The sequence below is a fragment of the Chinchilla lanigera genome, unplaced genomic scaffold (genome assembly GCF_000276665.1).
Source record: "Chinchilla lanigera isolate Chin_1 unplaced genomic scaffold, ChiLan1.0 scaffold00006, whole genome shotgun sequence".
NCBI classification, from domain to species: Eukaryota; Metazoa; Chordata; class Mammalia; order Rodentia; family Chinchillidae; genus Chinchilla; species Chinchilla lanigera.
This window is the reverse complement of record NW_004955407.1, coordinates 19,740,514-19,764,875: the sequence shown is the minus strand read 5'-3', so window position 1 is coordinate 19,764,875 and position 24,362 is coordinate 19,740,514.

The following is a 24,362-nucleotide window of genomic DNA, read 5'->3' as shown; positions in this document are numbered from 1 at the left end:
ATGTGAAAGTCGATCTCCCTTTCCCATGGGTTCATTGTCCAGCTCATGAACTGAGCAGAGATGACTCAGCAAGATACAGTGTCGGTGAGATTAAAGTAGAAAACGGCTTGACCCCAACTGTATTCTCAGACCTGTGTCATGGGCTTGACTACAATAGGAATCATTAACTTTTACTTTCTCACCATATTCTCTTGCCTCTTTATAATTTGTTTTTCCATTTTCAAGGGCTACATTTATCACATATACTTGTATTTATTACTGTTTATCATGCCTTATCATTCTGGGATAAGTTAGGCTATTAAGCAAAACAAAAGTACAAAAGAATAGTCACTTCCTGATAGAGTAGAAGGACTAGGATTAGATCAAAGCAGGAAGAACTATGTTTCAGAAAGTAGAGTGGACAAATGGCACAGGCACATCTGTGAAAAAGAACTGAGAGAAGAGCATGTGGCTTTTAACTTAGAACTCAGTAATAACTAGCAGAGGAGCCACCGTGCCCCAGTCGGGGTGGGTCACAGCAATGAAACAGAATTAAGCTATTCTGGGACAAAAGACTTGCAGCAAGTATGCTTTGTACTGACCATCCTGTGTGACTGAGTTAAAGTGTTCTAAATTTGCCCAGACTGGGAGTATATTTGATCTTAAACTGCAGATAGAACTGAGCCTGTGGACAAGGGTCAGGTAACAAAAGCAGACATACAAGGAGCCCAAGCCAAAGAATTTAATTTGTGACCCTGATCTCCCTGGGAGCTAGTTTCCCTTTCTATTCATTCCAAACTGACTGCTACCTTCCCTCCAGAGAGCTGTCTTCATACTCAATGTAAATTTAACCAAACCATTGAAAATATAACTCAAAGAGCATGCTTTTTTTGATGCAGCCTTGCCGATGTGACCCCAAACCCTGTCACTAACCTTTAAGGAAGCCATTTTATAAAGCTGCCGTTTCTGGATGCATTGAACATGATCATTTTCTTTTTATGAAGATTCCTGTTTTCTCTGTGCATACATAACTAATAACTTGACATTAATCTGCTCTAATAATTATTCTGTACTTATACATGGAAATTTTTCTTTGTTACATCATTATTCTCTTGATTTAAACTGTGGTTATATTATTTTGTTGCAGAAAATAATGATTTATTCAACCAGACATATTTTTGTTAGTTAATTTTTGGTGGGAAAATAGATTCAGAGTAAATTTTTTGATGACAGTGTCTTAAATTTTGTTCCACAAAAAGTAAATCTAAAACAAGTGATTGTTTTTCTGCAATAAGTTTATTTGGTAGTTAATCTGGGCACATGAGAGAGTAGGGAGGTAACAAGTAAACGAGTAAAATGGACATTAAAGGGTCAGTAACTACTGCGGGTTCAATGTCCCCGAGATGCTGAATTTAAAGTACCTCAAAATTTTGCCCCTAAGGGATGACTAACTGAGATGGTTATTCACTGGCATTCATCTTCCTTGAATGAAGGCTGCTGCTGAATCTTTGATCCCTTGGCATTTGCAAACTTCCCTGTGGAGAGGTTGATGTTGCTCAGGCATCCAAAGGAGGCTATTAGGTAGAGGGAGGTGAGTGTACACTCCTAATTTTTAAGAAAAGTACACTTACTAATTTCTATTGGTTTATTGAAAGGAACAGTTAATGTTTAATTGCTTGGTCAATCATACAGACCTTTATTTGATTATCTGAGTAACCGATTTAAAGATAACAATATGTAATGCAACAACCATTGTTAATTTCCTACCACCTTGCTTGAAATTTTGTATCCTTAATGTACATTAAATAATAGGAAAGGGAAAGCAATTGCTCAAAGGAAGGAAAAACTGGGATGAGGGCAAGAAGAAAAAGAAAGTACTAAGGCATTACACAAATATAAATATATATATATATATCAGTGGCATAACTGTACTGCTGATGTCTGATGGCTTATTGAGGGGAACAGTTGATGATTAAAAGGTTTTTTTAGATTTTTAGATTTTGACCAGTTTTGCATGTTTATTAATGGTAATCTGAGCAAGTTATATGAAGATGACAATTTGCAGCATAGCAACTGTTGGTGAATTCCTACAAACCTGTCTGGTAAAGCTATGTATTGTCTCTAATGTTCTTTTAAATTATTATTTTCTTATTCTCTTCAATGATTTGATCAATCACCTATTCTTACATCTGCTAATCTGAGCAACTTTGTTGAAGATAACAGTATGTGATATAACAACCACAGTTAATCCCTATCATTTGGTTTGAAACCCTATATCATTTTTAATGTCCTTGATTTGTTTTGTTTGTATTTTGTTATTGTTCTTCTTTGTACTATTTTCTTTAAAATAAAAAAGAAATTCTGTATACTTTTTATTATTTTTGTGCTGTTTTGATTTTGCATGTGTAAATTTGTTTTTGTTCTTTTCTCTTTAAAATTAAAAAGAATGTAAAAAAATGAAAAATTTGCCTTTACCCCAGTAAAATAATAAAACAAAAAAAAAAACAAAACATGACACCAAAAGTCACAGTTGTCTTCTGGAGTGTGTTAAGGGGGTTGGAGTGGAGCTCTGAGTGCATCATATGAGATCTATACTTTTCAGCATTTAGAGCTCACAGCTGACATTAAATTCACTCTGCCCTTTATTGACTATTCAGGATAATGAATGATCATGATCCCCAAAAATGTAAGAACTACAACAGAACAGCTAGTCACACTAAAGTTCAAAACTAAATAGTTCATCATATGAGCATCACTGATACTCATTTCCTCTTTTGCCCACCACGATGTAGGCTGCTTTCACGTTTGCCCAACCCTGCTACTAGTCCATATTACTTTCCTAGTGGTTTCATGGACCTACAACACAGAATACTCTGTTTGCCTGAGTCTTGGGTAACCATACCTTTAGCTGCTGTCATTTCCTATTTGTCGTTCTCTGGGCATAGATTCATCATAAGGTACACAGGAGAATACTGACTTGCATACATAGCCCTTTCTGTTTGTATCATACCTCTAGATCCTCATAATAAGCATTATTAAAATTCCAGAAAGGCTAGGAATAACTCTTGTTTAAATCTCTTACATAAATCTGTACTTTAAAAGCATGGAAAGGACAAGATGATGAAGGGGAAGCCAGTCACTGCTATATTTTAAAAAGAAATAATATGATTTTTTAGAAGAACTGACCAAGAGTTCAAATCCAAATGTAAAATGGGATGAGCTAATACATCCTTATGGTCTGCAGTTTTCCCACAACTCAGAATTGATGTGAATCGCGAATATATACACACTTTGTGACCAATTTCAATGTTCATTTATAGTATTCTTGTCACTAGTTCCCAATTTTTATAGGCAGAGGCAATAATTTCTTTAGTTCCCAAATTTCCTCTTTTCAGCCTTCTAAATTTCCAGCCAAGGAAGATATTTACAACTGTTCACAAATCATTATGCCTCTATCGTATAAGAAGCATTAATACCCCAGTCACCAGCTAATTAAAAAATTTTGCCTCACCTCTTACTTCAGATTTAAACAGCAATAAAGCCTTACCGTCCATATACTCAAGATAACTTAAATAACACTGAACATATCTGGGCATAAGAAGGTTAAAATATGAATTACATCAGAGCCCATGATATAAGAAGTTTAGATGGCGTGGGGTTTGTGTAAATTTTTCTATGGCATGGCTGTTCCCTCTAGTCCTTCTGAGGCCTTCTATCAAACGTACCATTTCTATCAGCCAACGCACTTCTACTTGATTTTGTGGATCAGATAATACTTCATAATTCATTGTTGGTAATTAGGTTCCTGGTCTGTATCAGAGCTCAGCACCAGGCCGGAAGCTGCTTTTGAAAAGTAATAATTTTCTGATGCACAAATTATGACTGTGTTTTCAAATCCTAGAGTACTTGCCTATTGTGGTTTTCTGGAGATTTTGTATTACATTTGTATATACAGCAACCATCGGACCATGTGAAAGGAAAGGCAAGCTAGTTTTCCTGGATCCTCTAGAGTATCTGCTCCTCCCATCGCATTCACTATGTGCAGCCTTCCAAATAAACCAATAAATGAGTTTTACTCAATCAGTCAATATAGTTTGGAAACTTTCAAAAACTTCCTCTGACAGTTTACTTTCCACAGGCCCTTTTGTACAAAATTTCTTGGTATGGTGTCCCCTCAAAATGGAACCTACTGACAAGAATGTTAGTGAACTAAACGGGGAAAAACTTAAGGAAGTAACTTGCCTCTTTTAAGTCTTTAAAATAATTTAGCTGAAAGAATTGAAATATGTTATATGTATGTTCCAGTCCCTGTAATAAATATAATCATTATGTGCTGCAAATATGTATTAACAAAAGTAAAAAAAAAAAAAAATGTTAAAGTGATTTAGTTAAGAGGCCATCCCTGGAAGTATGTTGGAGAAATGGGAAGAAAACATAGCTACAAAAAAAAAATTGCGGTAGAAAGGATATTAATCCTGGCCTCAAATTACACTCCAATCCACTAGAGACCCTACAAAAGAAACTGTAGAACACACCTCAGAAGCATCATATGAAGGCCAAGAGGCTATAGTACAATGCGTTACATCACTGTATTGGGGCATTAACTTCCTGGAAGTTTCTCACTGTGCTGAGTAAAATTAATCAAACTCTTTCGAAGAAAACCCTCAGTAGAGACATTTTCATGGAGTAGGAAGTCATCAATATCTATAGTGACTACCTCCCAAAGCTGCAGGAAGCCCTTGGTGAGGCCAGTGGGACAGAGGCAATAGACTGTTAAATTGAATATTAAGTGTCTGCCTTATGCACAGATTTTTTATTTCTCCTGGGAGATAAAATACCTTATGTTACTGCAAATGATGACCAAGAATTTGTAAGACAGCAATCAGGTACACTGAGGAGAACAGAAAACCAAAGTGGAAACTTCAGTGACCAAAATTTTATGGATTTCATATTAATGAAAAGGATAAGGGGAGTGGATAGAGGCAAGTGGGGGCAGAGAGAACTGTGACTCAGCTTTGGCGCTAGGACCACAGCCTCCTCCTGCCCTTCACTGCAGATGTACTGCAATGGGGTACAAGTTCTCTTGTAAGGAAAGACCCTCATATTCGAGATTTAGTGAAATACAGTTTAGTTTATTCCATGAGGATATGATTAGAAAGAGGGTTTTATTGTTTGACTCTGGGTCAATACTTTAGTGCCGGGAAGTTAAATAATTTCTAATACCTGCCAATATACTCTTCATTATCCAACTTGTTTTGTCTCCAAAGGTGGATAAATTCAATTTTAACTCTGTGATACACTATTCTGTGATCATTGAACAGCAATATAATTTTAATAGAAACTTAAAACATGCAAAGATTTTATGTATGTCTGGTTAATATCAGATATTTAGAGAGAAAGAGTAGTACCAAAATTGATCTGTGAGCATACAATTATAATCTTATTTTTCATTGGTAATTACTGACAGTCTTTAATGCAGTGACAGTCTATGAAAGTTTCTTGCTCTCCATTTATAATGTGAGCATAATCTCTGTTAGATATTGATCTGAAAAAGAGAAGTAAATTATAATTGCTCAAATCCATTATTCATTAGAAACTTTTAACAAGAAAGATAGAAATGAAATTTATAATTAATACGTAAAAATTAAACTAAGTGATTAAATATTCATGATTGTCCCTGTTATGGAATTCCCTTCTATCTGTATCCAGCATAAGCAATGTGATTTTTCTTTTCCTCCTGCCCTTTCTTTCACTCTTATGTATTCATCTACTTGCCTCGGCTCTTCCTCTCCTCCTGCTCCCCTATTTCTGTCTCCCCTAAACCCCATTTTACTTGTTTTCTAATTTGGTCTCACAGTTGCTCAGATTCTTGAGTCCCAAATAACAGTAGTCTAGTTTAAGTTCATAGTTCATATGTGTGTGTGTGTGTGTGTGTGTGTGCGTGTGTGCATGCACACACGCATGAGCACTCTTGTCCATGCATGTGGCAGAATTGCTATGTAGTTCATGCTGACTTTGAACACACAACTGTCTTCCCACTGAAGCCTCTTTGAGCATGCTGAAATTACAGGTGTGTAATTTACCCCTGCTCCAATAAATATAGAATGAGAGATTTTAACTCTTTTTGAACTTGTTGTACATGGTAGTTATAGATATAGCTGTCCCTTGTCCATCATCAGTGCTTTAAATTACTTTTGATATTTGTGTTTGTGAATTTTAGGTGATTTGATGATACACAGAATAAACTTGTAATACACATATTTAATGCCAACTTCACATATAATTACAAAACGTTTTCTGTCTCTGGTGAATGCAATTGAATTTTTATCTTCACACTTCTGAATTCATGCCGTCTCTTTATGAGGAAATAAATGAGTTGATGTGAATCCTCCCATACTAGATAACAAAATGTTCTCTTGAAATGGCCATCAACATAGCAGTTAATGAACAAATCAACAGTATAAGAAAGCTACCTTAATGATTTTTTTATTGCTATGTGTAGTTTAATTAACTTCCAAACTATATTCAGGGAAATAGAGATTATATCTTTTCATGTTTCTTCTTAAAAATTCTTAGTGTATATAAGAAAATTGAAATATTTGTTCTCTCTCCATAAAATTTTGTTCATTAGAATTGGAAGTATTTTATATTTTCTCAGTTTATTAACTTTACTGCATTGTGTTTATGGAGAACTGTCTGCCTTATCCCATACTTGCATATAAAATGTTAGTATTCAAATGTTCTAACTGTTCTCTATATCCAAACTTTCTTATAGTTTCATGTGTACCTGCTTCAAATGGCAGCTATTTAATTATATATTCCTAGTTATCCAAGTGAACTGAAGACTATCAGATAAGAAAAATAAAAACTAAGCATGAAAACTGGAATCTGAAAAAGCTAGGTTCAAGTATTAGATGTGCACTAGCCCTGTCATTGCAAGAATTTAACAATAGGAACAAGAATGTGGAAAGTGTCTGGCACCATGCATTTTTTAACGTTCATGTGAACTCTCAGAACTCATGTATGTAGTTTTCTGTATCTGTCTATGTCATAAATGATAATGGTCAATTTTTGTTAATTTGTCTTTTCAAGCCTATATGGTAAATTCTAGAAGAAAGGGAGGAAGAAGAGAAGAAGGGGTGGGGAGATGGACAGAAGGAAACAATCATCAGGAAGGAAAAGAAAGAAAGAAATGAAGGAAAGAAAGTAGGAAGGAAAACCAGACAACTGCAGAGAATGAGACAAGGAGAAAAGAAGAGAGCTTGCTATGTAGTTCATGCTGAAAAGAAGAAAAGAAGAGAGCTTTCTTCTATGCTTTCTTCTGTGAGGCCCAATTCCCTCTGTTTCATGATGCTGGAACGAGAGCTTGGAACTGTCATCTGCTCTGCCAAGAGGCAGCGCTAGTAGGAAGCCACCTGGCAAACCTAGGAAACAAAAGCCCGTGGGAATGCATCCCTTCCTCTGCCAGCCTCTTGTCTCTGCTCTTGACCGTTGGTGCTTATGGACCCTAGCTATGAAGTAAATCCTTGTTGTTCACACACCTGCCTTACTTGTTGTTGCTGAAGAGATGAACACTTTCCATCATTTCATTTCATTCCATATGGAGAAGTATCTCTACATTGTAAGGTTTACTTACAAATTATTCTTTAAGTTTTGAGATTGACATAGTTGTTCATAATCCTTTTTTTAAAAAATTTCACATGCGGTATAAGGTATAAACCAAAGTTCATCCAGTTGCTTTGTCACCATTTCATTGAATGATTTTTATGCCTTCCTCAAATCAGTTCATATATGTTTATGTGTATCTATACAAACATATCTCTGTGTTTTTTTGTCCTGTTCTATTGGTCTGTTTATTTATGTTCACATCAAAAATAAAGCCTTGGTTATTGTGGCTTCATAATAGTCTTGAAATCAGTTGGCGTTACTTTTCCAACTTTGTGACTGTATTTAAAACTGCTTTGCATGAAGTCGGTACTATGTATTTTCACAGAAATAACAAAGTCAATTTGTTACTACTAAGTTAGAATCAATTTGCTGCTAAAAACTTGATAAGACTTTGGTTAGCATTTCATTCAATATGTAGAGCAAATTTGGATTGACCTAATTTCTAAAAACATTGGGTCTTCATGTGCATGGATTATGCCTCCATTTATCAAGGCTTTTAATTTCTTTAAAAAATATTCTGAAGTTCTCCACTTTAAAGAATGTAGAATACTACAGGTATTTCATATATGTTATTGGATTCAATCTTAAATATTTCATACTTCTAAATGAGATTTGAATTTTTAAATTTCCAAAATATTATTGCTAGCATGTTGAACTTCATATATTGTTTATTTAGAAGTTTTAGTAGCTTTACTTTATGTATTTTTGAGAAATTTATTGGTACAATTTAGATGCATATAATGATCTCATTCATCATAGGCAGTTTGGACCTGTGAATGATATAACTTGATTCATCTGTCTTCCTCAGTCCCTTCCCTCCCCAATGCCAATTCCCACCCTTATCTACAAAACTTTATTTCCATTTTATCTTTCTCATAATTTTTTCTTTTCTCTCCTTCCTTTCCCTCTCCCTCCTGCATAGTTTACCTTTCCTTTTGAACAATTTCTTCCTATTTCACAAATCTATTATGCATTTTGGTTTTGATTTACTCTTTCAGTTTCTCACTCCGGAGAGAACATACAATATTTACATATGTGTGTCCGATTGATTTCACTCAGTAGTATGGTCTCAAAGTGCATTCTTTCACCTAGAAAGGTATCAAGTTTATCCTTCCTTATGGCTGATTAGTACTTCATTGTATAAATAAAACTCACATCTTTTTTCCTTTCATTGGTTGATGGGCATCTGCGTTGTTTCCAAGATGTAGCTATTATAAACTGTGCTGCTATAAACAGGGGTGAGCATATATTGCTGTGGTTTGATGCTTTTAATTCTTTTATGAAGATACCAAGAAGGGGAATAGCTGGATAAAATGGCATCTTTAGTCCTGGATTTTTGAGAAATCTTCACACTGATTTCCACAGTGGTTGCACAAGTGTATTCTCCCACTGACAGTGCAGAAATGTTCCTATTTTCTCCATCAGTATTTGTTATTGATTGATTTCTTGATAATAACCATTCTTTCTGGAGTGAGATGAAATCTCAGAGTTGTTTTAATTTGCATCTCTTGAATAACCAGTGATGTTCAAGATTTTTTCATATATTTATTTGCTGTTTGTGCTTCTTCATCCGAGAAGTGTGTATTCATCTCATATGCAATCCCAGTCAAAACACCATTATCATACCTCAGAGAACTAGGGAAAAGATTCTTCAAATTTACGTAGAACCAAAGGAGACCTAGAAAAGCAAAAACATCCCTAGGCAACAAAGGCAAAGCAGAGGCATAACAATCCCTGACTTAAAATTATGCTACAAAGCCACTGTGATAAAAACAGCAGGGTACTGGCAAAAAACAGACCTGAGGATCAAAGCAACAGATTAGAAGATGCAGACACAACTACAAACACACTCTGCCATCTTATCTTTGACAAAGTAGCCAAACATGTTCACTGGAAGAAAGATAGCCTCTTTAATATATGGTGCTGGAAAAAACTGGCTTTTGACATTCTGAATACTAAATCTAGACCCATATCTATCACCATACACTGAACTAAAATCAAAATGGATCAAACATCTGAACATTAAAACAGAAACACTAAGTTTACTGGAAGAGAGACTAGGTAAAATTCATGAAAACACAGGTATAGGCAAAGATTAAAACCCTGAATGGATGGGAAATATTAAAAACAATCAGCACTGGGATATTATCTTATTAAAAAGATTTAACACCAACAGAGTGAAAAGATAATCCACAGACTAGGAAAAAAATTTAGCCAATTGTCCTCAGACAAAGAATTAACATCTAGAACATATAAAGAATAAGACAATCACAACCCTTCACAACTAAACAACCTATATACTTTTCAATATTTCTTCTCACATTGAAGATGCTCTCATCTATTCCTGATTTGTTGAAAATGCTTAGCAAAACTTGATATTTGATTTCATTTATTTAAAAGTGTGCAAAATATTTCAACAGTGAACATGCTAGAAATATGAGTTGGCAAATAAGCACATAAAAAGTTGTTCAACATTATTCTCAGAAAAAAGGATGTTACAGTTGCTATAGAATACTCTTCTCCATGTGATAGAGTATCCTAAAACAAAAAGACCAACTATATCAAGTGTCTATGAGAACTAGAAAGTCTGGAACTCTTACATGCTATTGTAGAGAAATAAAATTAATATTCTATCTTGCAAACAATGTAGTGGTTCCTTAAATAGTATACATACACCTGCATTTAGGATGCACCTATTCTGTTACTATACATTTGTTCAGAAGAAATATTGTATGTCCATTAGATGACTTACAAACAGGGGTTGTCATTAACTTGATTTTTAGTACTTGAAACCATGGATAGCTCTAATATTTATCAAAAGATCAGTGGATCAACACATGATATTGTATTGTACAATGCAATATGACTCAGTAACCAAATTGAATGATCTCTTAATGAACATAGCGTGGGTGTATCCCCAAATGCTCATTCTGAGGGAAAAGATATAGAAGAATATATATTATATGTGATGCCATTTATGGATGTACTGTGAAAAAATTAGTGGTCTTTTGGAAATTGTATGAGAGAGAATAATAGCAATGAGAAATGATTAGGAAAAGTCCTGAGGAAATTGGGAGAGGTGATAGATAGGTTTGCTGTGTTGACTCTGGAAACAGTTTCAAAGCTCTGAACACAGGTGAGAACTCATCAGCTTTCAGACTTACAGTGTGAGCATTTTATTGAAAGTTAATTACACCCCCAAAAAGCTGTTAAAGTTAAATTTAAATGCAAAGAAAATATGCATTTAGCTGATCATTGTGATTGCTAGAAGAAGGAAATACAAAGGACAGAATGTCTGTCTTTCTCCCAAATTCATATATTGAAAACCCAATCCCACTGTGGTGCTAGTTGAAGGTGGGACTTTCGATAATTATGATGGCAGGAAAATAGAATATTCATTAATAAGTTAGCCCAATGAGAAGAGGCCAAAGATATTGGTAGCTCTCTTTCCCTTATGTGATATACAACAAGAAGTTGTTATCTATACACTAGGAAGTAGGTCCTTACCAGACATTGGATCTTCTGCACATCTTCCTTGGAATCACAGCCCCTGAAATTGTCTGTTATTTAACCAACAGTCTATGGTGATGACAATGTGCTATACCAACCCAAATTGACTAAGATAGTGAGGAACTAAATAATTCACAAATTTTATACAAGTTAACTATCTGCTCATTTCTGTACTTTTGTAAAATTTTCATGGGCTAAATATAGGCTCACTGTCATTGTTTTTCTGTATAGTGAATTTGACAATAATATAATGCTTCTTCCCTGGAGTAGTGGTTTTATAATTTGTAAAAATATATTTTAAAATACAGTTTATATATAGTATATATATTGTGTTTTATACATTTATATGTATTACATATAATATATTTATCTACACCAAAAATGTTATAAGTATATTCTTTGTGAACAAGAATTGAAAATGAGTATTCATTTTGTTAAACCTTGTTTTTGTCTTATGTTTTCTTGAATAGTATTTAAAAAACTAGACATAGCTACATCAAACTAGAAACTTAGTTGATAAACCAGAATCACTTAAAAGTATCTCATTAGAATCTTTTAAAAAAAAGCGTGTGTGTGCATGCTTGTGTGTGTGTAAAATGTATAGGATGCTGCTGAGTCTATTTTTGTTCATTGGAGAAGAAAATTGAGTTCATCATTAAATCCTCTATAAAATACCAAAGAATTATTGGTGGATCACTAGAGAAAAATGTATGGAAAATGATTCCTAGGGTTTTGTGTGTTAATTTGGGGTTTTTTGCAGGGCAAACAAAATAATACAGGACACATATTTTATAAGATTATTTATAATAGTCACCGAAAGAATGATGTACAAGATAGTGCAGGAAATCTGTCCACACACTAAAGACCAAAGAATTCAGCTGAGGACCTGGATGCCACGATAATGTCCTGCATGAGTTTGGCTAAAGAGTTAGAGCCCATAACAATGCCTCCCATGAGTCCAGTTGGAAGCCTAGAGCCCATGACAGTGTCTCATGCAGGCCTGTTTCACAGGTCTGCTCTGGGAAGGCCCAAAGGTCAGTGATGGAATCTACAGAAAGTCTGTGCCAGTGGGAGGAAGGACCTGGGCTAGCAGGTAGAGGGATCTGTACTGGAGTCAGGAAGCAACACTCGAAATAAGAACCGGAGCTCTCCAAAAAGTACCACAGCCATCCTCAGCAACAATGAGGTCGCGAGCTCCTCCAACGATCAGGATAGCTGAATTCTCATCAGGAAAGCCAGTGCAATAAGCTTCTCCAGGAGACTAGGCAGTGCACCATATTCCCCTCTGGAGCCAGGAAGCAATGCTCAGAGTGAGGGTCAGAGCTCCCCCAAAATGAACCAAAGCTATTGTCAGAGACAATAAGGTCCAAAGCTCCTTAGAGGGTGAAAACAGCCAAGTTCAACAGGAGAACCAGCATGATACGCTTCTCCAAGGGAATCAACAGCTCCTTACAGCTTCTCTTCACTTTCAATAGGCTCCAGACAGCTTCTACCAGCTCCCAACAGGCTTTCTCAGCACTCAGCAGCTTCAATTCTTCTTCTCCAGGTCTGCCTCTTACGCTGCCAGCACCAGTCCCCAGGCGGGCCTCCCACAGCCAGCACCACACTTACTCAGTTCAGCTGGGTGTTATAAGTTGACGACCAGTTGTGGTCAATCCACCACACTTGGGTTCTTGTCAACTGTTAAAAGGCAAATATCTTAGTAAAATATCATATTTTCATTTTCCTCTCTCTTTAGGGGAAATAATAAGGTATATGATTCTTCTTATTTATTTAATTTTGTTAGTATATGTTTGTGATATATAATACATACATTCATTATAGGGAATTGATCCACATATTTATTATACAGAAATAAATTTGGAAACATGACAGTTATTTTGAGTGTCAATCCCATTGAATCACACAGTCCACAAATAATTTGGTCATTCATTATTCTGGATGTGCCTTTGAGAGTATTTCTGGATGAGTTAAAATCTAAATGGACAAACTGAGTAAAACACTGACAAACTGGGTGGCCAATGAGCATCGTACACTCAGTTCAATGCCCGAACAAAGCAGAAAGTTTCACCTTCTCGCAAGTCTACTTTGAAGGCCTTAAAATAATGATAGAATTTCTTTTCTACACTCAACTCAAACACAGATTCTTGCTGACCTCAGGCCTACCAGGCTTTTAACTAGAATCATACTGTTGGCTCTTCTTGTTCTCAGGCTTTTCGACTCACGCTGAAACTACACCTTCTGCTCTTCTGTTCTTTAGTTTTCTGATTTCAGATCAAAGGTCTTGTCATATTCCAAAATACCGTGAGCCAATTTTTTATAACAAATTATGTTGATTCCGAGTGATGTCCTATGGATCTGTTTCTTTGGAGAACCCTGCTTAACACAGAGATGACAATTAATACTTTTAAATTGTTTTCCTTGAAATCATTTAAGTTTATTCACCACTGTTTGTGAAGTTCAGGCAAGAACTATGTCAGATGCTAGGTCATATGCCTAAAATGTTGATATATTAATACAGATCCAATAGCAATCCACTATAAGGAAATCATACAAATGTATCAAAATGTAGTAGTTGAACCATAGCAATGACCAGTACTTTTTTATAAGTAGTCATAGTTAATTTTGCAAAAATAAGGAATTAGTCTAACGGTAAGTGTGAATTATGCTGCGACTGCTGTAATAAGTTGCTCAGAGTCTCTTAAGTCTCAGAAATCTTTAAACTTCACAGCAGTTCATAGAACAGAAATTGAGGTCATGATAAAACTTAGAAGTGTTCTGTCCAGAGAGCCTAGCAGTAAGTCAGTCTAACATATATCTCTTCTCTGCCCAACCCCCACATCATTGTCTTTGCTCTGAATAACGCTCAGTACCATTCAATCTCTTTATTGTCTTTGACTGTTATTAAGGACTAAGTGCTACTGTGACTGGTTAGAATCATGTATGGGAATGCAGCATTATCTCTACTATTGTGAAACCATGCCATCTTCACCCCATTGACTGTTGTAAAGGTCTGATGAACTCCTGAGCGTATTATCAATAACAGTTCTTCTAACTTTCAGATTCCTTTCTGTTCCTTTCCTAAGTAATGTATGGGTTTAAATGACTATTTCCAACTGGTCACATTTTTAAGGACAAAAAATACAACCCAATTATATAAGGATAGAAAAAGGAGATATTTTAAGTACATTTTTTCACTTCTACTTTAAATTATGTGGTTATATTACAGTGCTTTAAAAGAAAATGAGTTGAATGTATAAATGTAGTTCAAAGTTTCAATAGAAAATATACTTTAATAAAGTATCTCAATGGTAAGGGACCAAGAGATGGAAAGAAGTGGAAAGGAAGAAAGGGGAAGGAGGCATAAAAGACACTAAGGTGTGCTCTGTGCATGTATCAACCTCTTGTTATGAGTATAATCATTATAAACTGTAAACATGAACTCATCAAAATTAAAAATTTAAAGAAAAAAAGACAAGAAAGAAAGAAAAGAAAGAAAGAAAAGAAAGAAAGAAAGAAAGAAAGAAAGAAAGAAAGAAAGAAAGAAAGAAAGAAAGAAAGAAAGAAAGAAAGGCTTAAAATCTGTTTTCTTCCTTGGCCTAAAATTCTTCCATGGCCAGCTCCATCCCGATTTTATTTTTAAAACACATGAGAAAGGTTTAAGCAAAGATTTTTAGACAAAAATGCAGGATGTACTCAAGGACAGATTGCAGGTGCTCAGAGAAATGAGCTACCCAGAATTTTACTAGAGTAAATTCTATGGGGATGTGACTTTACATGTGTACATGTTTTGCTGGAAAATTTAAGTAGTAGAAGTATGAATAAAAGAATGTTTTTCTTGCACTTTTATACATTCATTTATATTTAGGTATTATAATAAATATTATTTTAAGGGAATTTTCTGGTAATTTCTTAAGAATATGAATCATCATCCTTGTTTTGTTTAATATATTTCACTTGACCTAATATTTTTAATTTATATGATAAAATTAATGAATGACTTTGTAATCTTTTAAGGTGTTTGTTTTCACCAGGTGCTACTCATTTAGTCTTGGTGTATTTTGATGGAAGGAATGATGTCATCCTATTTGAAATATAGCAGTAGATGTGACATTCTATGCGGTTGCACTCTCAGCAGTAATATTTGGTGGTGGGAACTCAAATTATCACAATAATAAAAATTGTCATGCAAAAGTAGTAGATGTCCCAGAAGTAAAATACTGCCTGTCAGCATTTGCTAAAATCACATATGGTTAACTTTATTAATAGAACTTTTAAAAGTCTTTTCTGTATTGACCTCTGGCAGTGACTGTCACTGTTTTGTTTTCCATGTTTATTACTCTGTACTCTGCACTAGGACAAACAGCAGTACAAATAGCTGTGGATCAAAGCAGCTGAAGGGGAATAAACTAGTGTTTTAAATTAGTGTGACCTTTCAAAAATATTTTTAAATGCCCAGCTCACAGAGGGTTTGACCTTTGTCATTATCCAAGGACTTTGTTTTATTTGAAGATTGAGCTCATTAATAAAATTAATAGTAGGTTAAGTGCAGAGGGAAAAGAATAATTTTGTGTGGGGTTTGCATTGGGTGGATGAGGGCTACCTATAAATTCTTTGTATATCACACATACACAGATGTTTTAGAAAATGAATTGAAACTGCGTACATAATTTCCAGACCATAAACCAGCACATCTTTGTAGTAAACCAATATTAATACACAACTCCTCGTGCCAACTTCTTTGTTCTCTCTTTCCTTTTGTGAAAACAAAAGAGAGAGCAAAAAACAAAGAATATAAGAAAGCAGTCACTTTTAGAAAAGTATTCGTTTCTTTTCTACATTGATTCAGTTGTTTTCTAAAGCAGGATGGTCCCAGATGTATTAGTTGCTGGCACTATGGCATAACGTCCTGAATCTTCACTAAATATATATTTGGCTTTCATATGTAGTAGCTACATAGGTGCAGCTTGAATGTTGAAACTGATTCAGCTGAGAAATCCAATCACTATTTTTAAGTGCATATGATGACAGCTAGAACTCTAGTTTTGATTTATCTCATACTCAGATTTTCTTTATAAAGAACCATGAACACTGTTTTAATTTCATATGTGGAATGAAAGAGAAGCAGAATTTAATAAACTCACCAACCAAGGATTTTGTTTTGGAATTAGAGAAAACAGTGCCACTAAGGAAAATTACAGAAGTGCTTTTTGTGAAGACAAATTTTGGAGTTAATAGAAAAGTTAATAAGAAAGAAACTGCCTTAAAATGATGCTTACTGACCATCACATCATAGGTTTACATGATTATACTTTGAATGCAATCATTTTGTGGATAATTATGTGACTATTATGAATGATTTTCTATAGTACTTTTCAGATTAAAGGCTAAGAAGAGGATTAATAAAACATCTAATGTGAACTTTACAAAATGGTAGGTGAACAGAAAACATATGATTTTGTTCCTAAAGACAATTCTTCACTGAAAATTAAAGATATTATGATATTAAAATATTTACATTCTTATTTACTAATTTGTTTCAGTCTCTCATAAGTACATATTTTTCACATTTAAATTTTTCCTCCCATACATGCAGTGTGTGCATTTCTTCTACACATATGCATGTGTTCATATGTATGTTTTCTCATATATATGCATATATATAGTAGTTTTCCTAAAATTTCAGATATTCTACATTTAAATATAGAAAGTACATGTGAGCACAAAGAGTAACTCACAAATGAGCAATTTTAATCTTAATTGTATCAAATGAGAATTGTCCCATCTCATACTGAGAAAGGTAATTAGCCTACCACTGAGAAATTTCTGTATCTTTTATTACGATCCTGATAGAGCTAATTTGGCACTGACAGTACTAAAAGGATTCCTATTTTAGTTTGTTCTAATCTACTGATTAGTGAGCTTTCTTGATTATCTAAACCTCAAATTGCATAACATACTAATTTCCTTGAAGGGAAACTAGGCTTTTATTTGTTTTTTTTTTCATACTGATGTTTCATAATTCCACAGTATTCTATTGAATACCTTAAATTTTAATAGATATAAATTTAAATAGATTTTAAATTAAGTTTTATGTTAATGGATATTAAATTTAATAGATGTTATATTTTTAAAAATTAAAAATGTCAAACAAAATGTAGTAGGCTCAATCTTTATTCATAATTTTAAAAATTCAATATTGAAAAAGATGAGTAGCAATTTAAACAACATGTAAACATTCAAGAATTTCAGGAACATGCATTTCACAGAAAGAATTACAATATTTGCCAAATGATTGGAAATTAAAATTTCATTACTGAAAAGTTCTGAGTTAAGTATAGAAAAAGCATAAACTTTCAACTTGGTAAAATGCAAAATATAATATACTGCCTAGATCCAAAGAATAAAGAGTAGGAAGTTGTCCCAATAGTTTAATGCTTCTAAAAAAAAGACAAAACAAACAATATTCATTATAACTGCTGTTATCAATATTTAACCAATATTAGTAACATTACTGATTTACTGAACTGAAGATTTTAACATAATTTACATGTTATTTAGAATTCTACTTAGAAATCTTGCTCAGTTTGAAAAAATTCAAAATTATTTGGAGACTTTTCTCAGTATGGCTTTATATGAAGAAAATCAAATGTTTCATTAAAAAGTTAAACAAAGATATCTGAGATTTTTATAAAATTATTTTTCTTGAACTATTTTTTTAAGCTAAACCTTCTCAATCTTAAGAAACATTAGATTTGAAAACATTGTGCATACTTTGTCCTGCGTGCCTGAAAATCTGTAGTAAGATGACATTGGATTTGAGATGATTGTGTGTACTTTCTCTCGCATGCCTAAAACTCTGTCAAATGTGTTCAGCTATGCTACTGAGATTATATCACACGTAACTTCAGTGACTAGGCATGGGCAACAGCAAGGGATAAATTTTTTATTAAACCAGTTGGAACTTCTCCCATGGCACAAGAATTTAAATGATTTCTGCAACAAATTTGCAGGTAGAAATTACATGCCTCACTTTTGATCAGTGGATCACAAATCAAACTTCATAAAGGATGTTTGAACTTAATTTTGAAAATTCACTTATGTCCTTCAAACGAAGCTGAGACACAGCTGTGCAAATTAAAATGGAGTAGAATCCCTCTTCCAGCTTGCACTTGAGTATAATTCCTCTCATGATAATTATAGTAACATTAATAATAATGTTTGTCCTTACATGCATCAAAGACTCTAGGAAGCCTTCACTGTTGGGTAATGTGATAGTATCCTCTAGTAATAACCATTATGTTGTGATATACCCACACACTCCTCCCAGGATCAAGGGCACACATTTGAAAATAAGGTTACCATAAAGTGTAAAAAACTTCTTGTGTATTCACAGATTCTAGGAGCTGAAGAAGCTGTAGATTTGAATGACTGACTTAGAGGCCTGCTGTTTGATACAAAGATTAGATTCTGAAGTTGATCTGAGAAACTTCTTTAAACAAGTACAGCAGCATTCCAGAGGCTAACAGAAGCTTTGATGTAATAAAGTAAGACAAGATCATAGTATGGTACATATGTAAATGAATGTAGTTGTTTTTCATTCTGTAATATTTTTGCCTTTTAAGAAACTCTAGGCAGACTGGCACATCTACTGTGAATCAATGAAGCATAGCTAAATTTCTGGATTTCTCAAGGAAAGAGATGGTTTGGATAATGAACTATAAAAGTATGTATAACTGAGCTGCTGGCAGTATGTAATGTTTTACCATAGGACAGAAAATCTCATTGTGTTACAGGTAAATGAAAAAATTCTTTTCAGTGTGTAGGAAATAAAATTTTAGTTATCCAAATTTGTAGACAATAATACAAAAAAAAAGGCTTTTATTTCTTTTACCATTTTTTCTTTTCTTTTTCAGAACAAAATATCAGGAGATAAAAGAATTAAAAGAGAAATGTACTGAAGAAAGAACAAGATCAGTGGAAATTATAATGCCTATCCTGGCAAACACACTGATAATAAAAAGAAGTAGCTTGCAATCAAAAACAGAAAAGAAAAATTACTTCCATTTAACTCAGGAAAGTTCATGTGTTCTGTAAATTATGTAAGAACAGGGTAGGGGTAGTGAAAAAATGGTTCAGGCAGTTGCCCTTGATTTTAGGAACTCTACAAATCTGAGAGACTGCTAGGCACCAAACTAAAGTAAGATTAAACAGTAGAATATGAATCATATGTTTTATTTATATAGTTATAACGTATCATATGTCAGCTATTGAGTTCTACATGAGAAGCAGCTGATCAGCATTTAAGAGAATATGACGGGGTATTGCAAACATGCACAAAAAAAAGAAAAGGATCAAGCAATGGGTGGAAAGGGGAGGGAGGGAAGGGAAAGAAGATGAAAAAAAGGAATTGAGACATGTTATGTATGTGTACCAACTTCCCACAAGGAATGTAAACACATGCACAATAAACAAGCACTAATAAGTCAAAATAATAAAGAGAGTATGGTGTTTAGTTGAACAATACTTTTGACCTATTATCATGGCATCTAGAAATGAAAATGTATATTTACATAAATAAACAGATCTCATTGCAATGTAAAAAATATGTTTTTTTGAAATTAATTCTCTCTAAGGAAAAAGGGTATGTATATGTCTATATGACTTGAAAAACATTTCTTCTACTCTAAGTGGAACTTTAAATTCTCCCAGGACATATCTGCCTGTATTTTTTTTTAATTCTTTTTTTATTTTAAAAATTTAAAAACTAACAAAACAACAATGAACAAAATCAAAACAATACAAAAACAACAACGACACGTAACTTCAAAACGAAATGATAGGAATTAGTACTGGTTGCTACATTACATACTGTTTTCTTCAAGTTGCTCAGTCCACCAGAAATGGGAATGTAACATTGATCAAACAATCAGAGACAGTAACAAGTAATTAAAAAAAAAACTGGAAATGATGCTGGCTTCACAATACAAGATGGAAGGAGTTCAACAATGGTTCTTATACTGCATATTATTGTTTGCAGATAACCAGTTAATATCCTATTACCTTGAAATTCTGTGTCATTTTATTGTTCTCTATGCTGTTTTGTTTAACTATTTGTTTTGTTATTTTGATTTTTTTCTTTTCTCTTTAAAATGAAAAACAAAATTTGTATGTATATACAAGGATAGCTGGGATAGGTATATTGCTGATGACTGTGGTTTATTGAAAGGAACAGTCAGTGCTTAAAATTTTCTTTTTTCTTGACCAATTTTGCACACTTGTATCTGGTAATCAGATCACCTGTGCATTTTGAAGGCACTGTAACATAGTTACAAAACAATTTTTGCTTGGACTTATCCTGCTCTGGAAGCTGGTGCCCATTGGTACCTGACTACGGGTTACTTTATGAGTCTCCAACGACTTTCTGAACAACTTGTATCCCAATACCCCTGTTTTACTTGCTGACTTGCCTTTATTCGAACTTTTCTAATCTACTGAATATATCAGTGAATATCTGCAATTCAATAGGAGAAAATTTCAAAATCATGTTATGAATTTCTTGAGTTCCATTGAAGTTGGGCATGAGCAAAATATGTGTTTAAGTAACATCGCATGCTCATCATTGGTTATGGCTAGCAAGAGCAAAAATACACAGAGAGATATTATGAAGATAAATGCATTCAGGTTCAGGGTAAGTCAGCTAAAATATTACCTCTGACTCAACCAAAATTCATTTGGACAAGTGTTTACATTGATTCATTATTTTAGTGCCTTTAGTAAGTCTTAACTATGAAGAGCAAAATTAGCTATAAAACACTTTCAGAAATTTCTTTAACTAGATGAAAGTTTATCTGGGCATTCACTTTCCTCTACCTATTACAATTTCAACTGTAATTGGTTGGTAATATTCAGCCACATTATTAAAAATTTATGATGATTTGTGGATATCCTCATTCTAGTTCAAAAATGATGCAACTGTATATAAATCTGGAAGTTCTTTAGCAATAAGAGGATTTTTTTTTTTTATTTGAGGGGTTGGAAGAGGAAAAATCCAATAAAACTGACCTTTCTGGGACACTTTATCATCTTATTTCGGCGTTCTGTGGTGCTGACATTATTAACTCACTGCAAGTATTTGGAACACTCCTCTGTAGAGTTCATATCATAGCAGATTTTAATTTTTTCCTATCTTTTAAACTAATTTCTTCTCCTTACCTTGCTCATTTTCTTCCAGCTGCTTTATTAAATTTTCATGTTACTCAAGGTTATATGCTTTCCCTTTTAATTATTCTTAACACACAGTTAACCTCAGCAGTCTCAAACACAGAATTGATTGCCTGTCCTTCACACGATGTTTAAGGACAAATCACTATTTTGGATCATTTTCAACAGATTCGGAAAAAGAATTCACCATTCTTTTTACCTCACATGGATGTCCAAAATCTGTCTCTTGTTTGAAATTCATTTCATTATCCTCCCTTAAAGTTTAAAATTGTATATTTCTTCAGAGGGACAGATCTAAGATTAATTTCTCACCCTACTCCTTATAATTCTTTGATTATAAAATTTTCTATCTTTTCAATTTTACATTACAACTGTAATGTTAAGAGGATAATCCCAATATCACATTATTGTTTGAATAAGAGATCATATTTTCGATGGATTGAAATCAATACGCAAAAAATAGTAGTTACTACTATTATCAATAGTATTAAAACTATTTGTGTTAACGGGCTTATGAATCCACCCAGACATGCAACAAGAACTGTCTAGTTCTCTTGGATTCTCCTTACATAAGTAACCAGTCTGTCCTGAAACAGTACTTTGGTTTTGTTTTGTTTTGTTTTGTTTTTCTTTTTTTTTTTTTGTTTTCCGGTACCGGGAATTGAACTCACGAGGGTCGCGCTTGCCAGGCAGGTGCTGTGCCGCTGAGCTAAATCCCCAGCCCTCCTGAAATGGTACTAACTGACTACTTTGATGTACTTTGTATGAGATAGGCATAAATCAAGCCTTAGGTTATATATTTCATTGTTATAAAAACACAAATAGCAATTTAAAGTATTTACTGAGAAGAGAAAAAAACATGGAAGAAAATTTTACCCAGTTTTTCATAGGAAGACATCTGATTTCAATAAATGAATACCAACAGTTTCATTTTTTGCTACAAATGTGGGGTTTTCTTGAGTAGTAAACTCAAAACACTTAAAAATGCACCATTTGATGTAAAGATATAATATATTTTAAATTTCTTTGTCATAAAATCCTTTGAATAGCCCTTTTACAGCATTTATAACACCATATTATATATTTATTTGCATCTATCTATTTCTGCAAGATCGTGAACTTCTTGCTTACAAAACCATGTAATTTCACCAGTGGAATTTCAAAGCTTTAAATCACTAGCATAAAAACTCAACTAATGTTTATTGAATATTATTCTCTTCATAATCAATTTACGATTACGAGTGGGTTACATGATTTCATATATTTTGTTTTTTATATCTTGTCCCCAAAAAACTTGTTAAATGTATACTGACTTAGACAACATATAGTAAATAAATATGCTTTTTTAATTTTATTTTTTATTTTACTTGTCTTATTTTAAAGAGAATTTAGAAAAAGAACAATAGCAAAATACCAACAACATAGACAAAAACAAAACAAAACAAAAACAATAAGACTGATACAGGGTTTCAGAACAAAAGGATAGGGATTATCAGTGGTTGTTACATTACATATTTTTATCGTCTTCAAAGTTGGTAAGATTACCAGATGTAAGAATGCAAGACTGATCCAACCATTAAAGAGAATAAAAAATAAAAACAAAAAAGTTATAAATGATACAGAATTTCACCAAACAAGATGATAGGAATTCAACAATGGTTTTTATGTTGCATATTGTTGTCTTCAAATTAGTTGTTCAGATCTGGTAATCTGAATATGTACATTTTTAATAAGCCCTTTTTTTCTATTTTGTAGTAAAATGGAATATATCCTGTGTGATTTCATTCTAAGTGTCAAAAGACAGGGAGGATAAACTTGTACAATCATTTAGTAAATGTTATGGAAAAGTGAAAAAATTAAGCAGAGAAAGAATGTTTAAAATTACTTATGATAGATTTTAATGTTTAAAATTATGCAAAGTTAAAAATTGTTCTGTTTGAAAATAACACATAAGTAACACGTAGTAAATAATAAAAACATTTAATACTATTTTACCTTAGAAAATGTACCTACTAAATGATCTAACTTGAAAACTTTGCAAGATCAATACTTAACATGTTAATGAAATAAAGTTTATGTGAATGCTAATAGAAATCAATAATAAGTTATTATACCAGGATCAGTGACCAAGAAATAGATAGATATATTAGTAGAAGTCCTTGTTAATGCAGTATATAATTCCAGTAATTGTTTTGAATGGCTAATTTAAAATTGCTAATGGATCGTATAAATAAAATGCACATTAATCAGAATCAATGTAGTACAATGTGTTATTCTCTCTGTTTGTCATTTTTATTTATAAGAGCAGTGCCATTTTTATCTACTTAAAAATGTTCCGTGTTTTTTTTTATTTTAAAGACAAAAAAGATGAACAAGCAATGAAACCAAGTTTCAAAACAGGTTAGTAGGACAGTTACAATAGTTGATGCATTGCATATTGTTGTCTTTGTAGTATTGAATCAGAGTACAAGATACAGACATGATATCTGTATAAATAATATTAGCACAAAATATTCTTTTCAAGAAACTGAGAGAAGCTATGTTTCATGTTTATAGGAAACTGTACAAAAATATTGTATAGATGTCTGTCTCAAAGACCACCTGACTTGTGAGGGAAGTGAAAAAGAACAAAATGAAGAAAATGAATATGATCTGAAGATTTTTTTGAAAGTATTTAAGAGTTTTGAGGGTTATAGAGCTTAGTGAGGAAAAGAGACACTTTCTCAGATGTCAGCTTAATGATCTTAGTCTCATTAATCCTAAATCTGCACGTGATGGGAGGACAAGCTGAACAGATACATTAAAAAACTTACAATGTCGGTCGGAGTAATAAAAATTCAACCTAAAGATTATCAAGGATAAAGGAAGACTTTCAGTTGTGCTTGAAGGTATGAACCACAGGAGTAAACTGAACAGGATTTGATTAGTAAATTGAAGAGGTAACATCCCAATAACTATCTGACCCCTATTCTAAGTGGCAG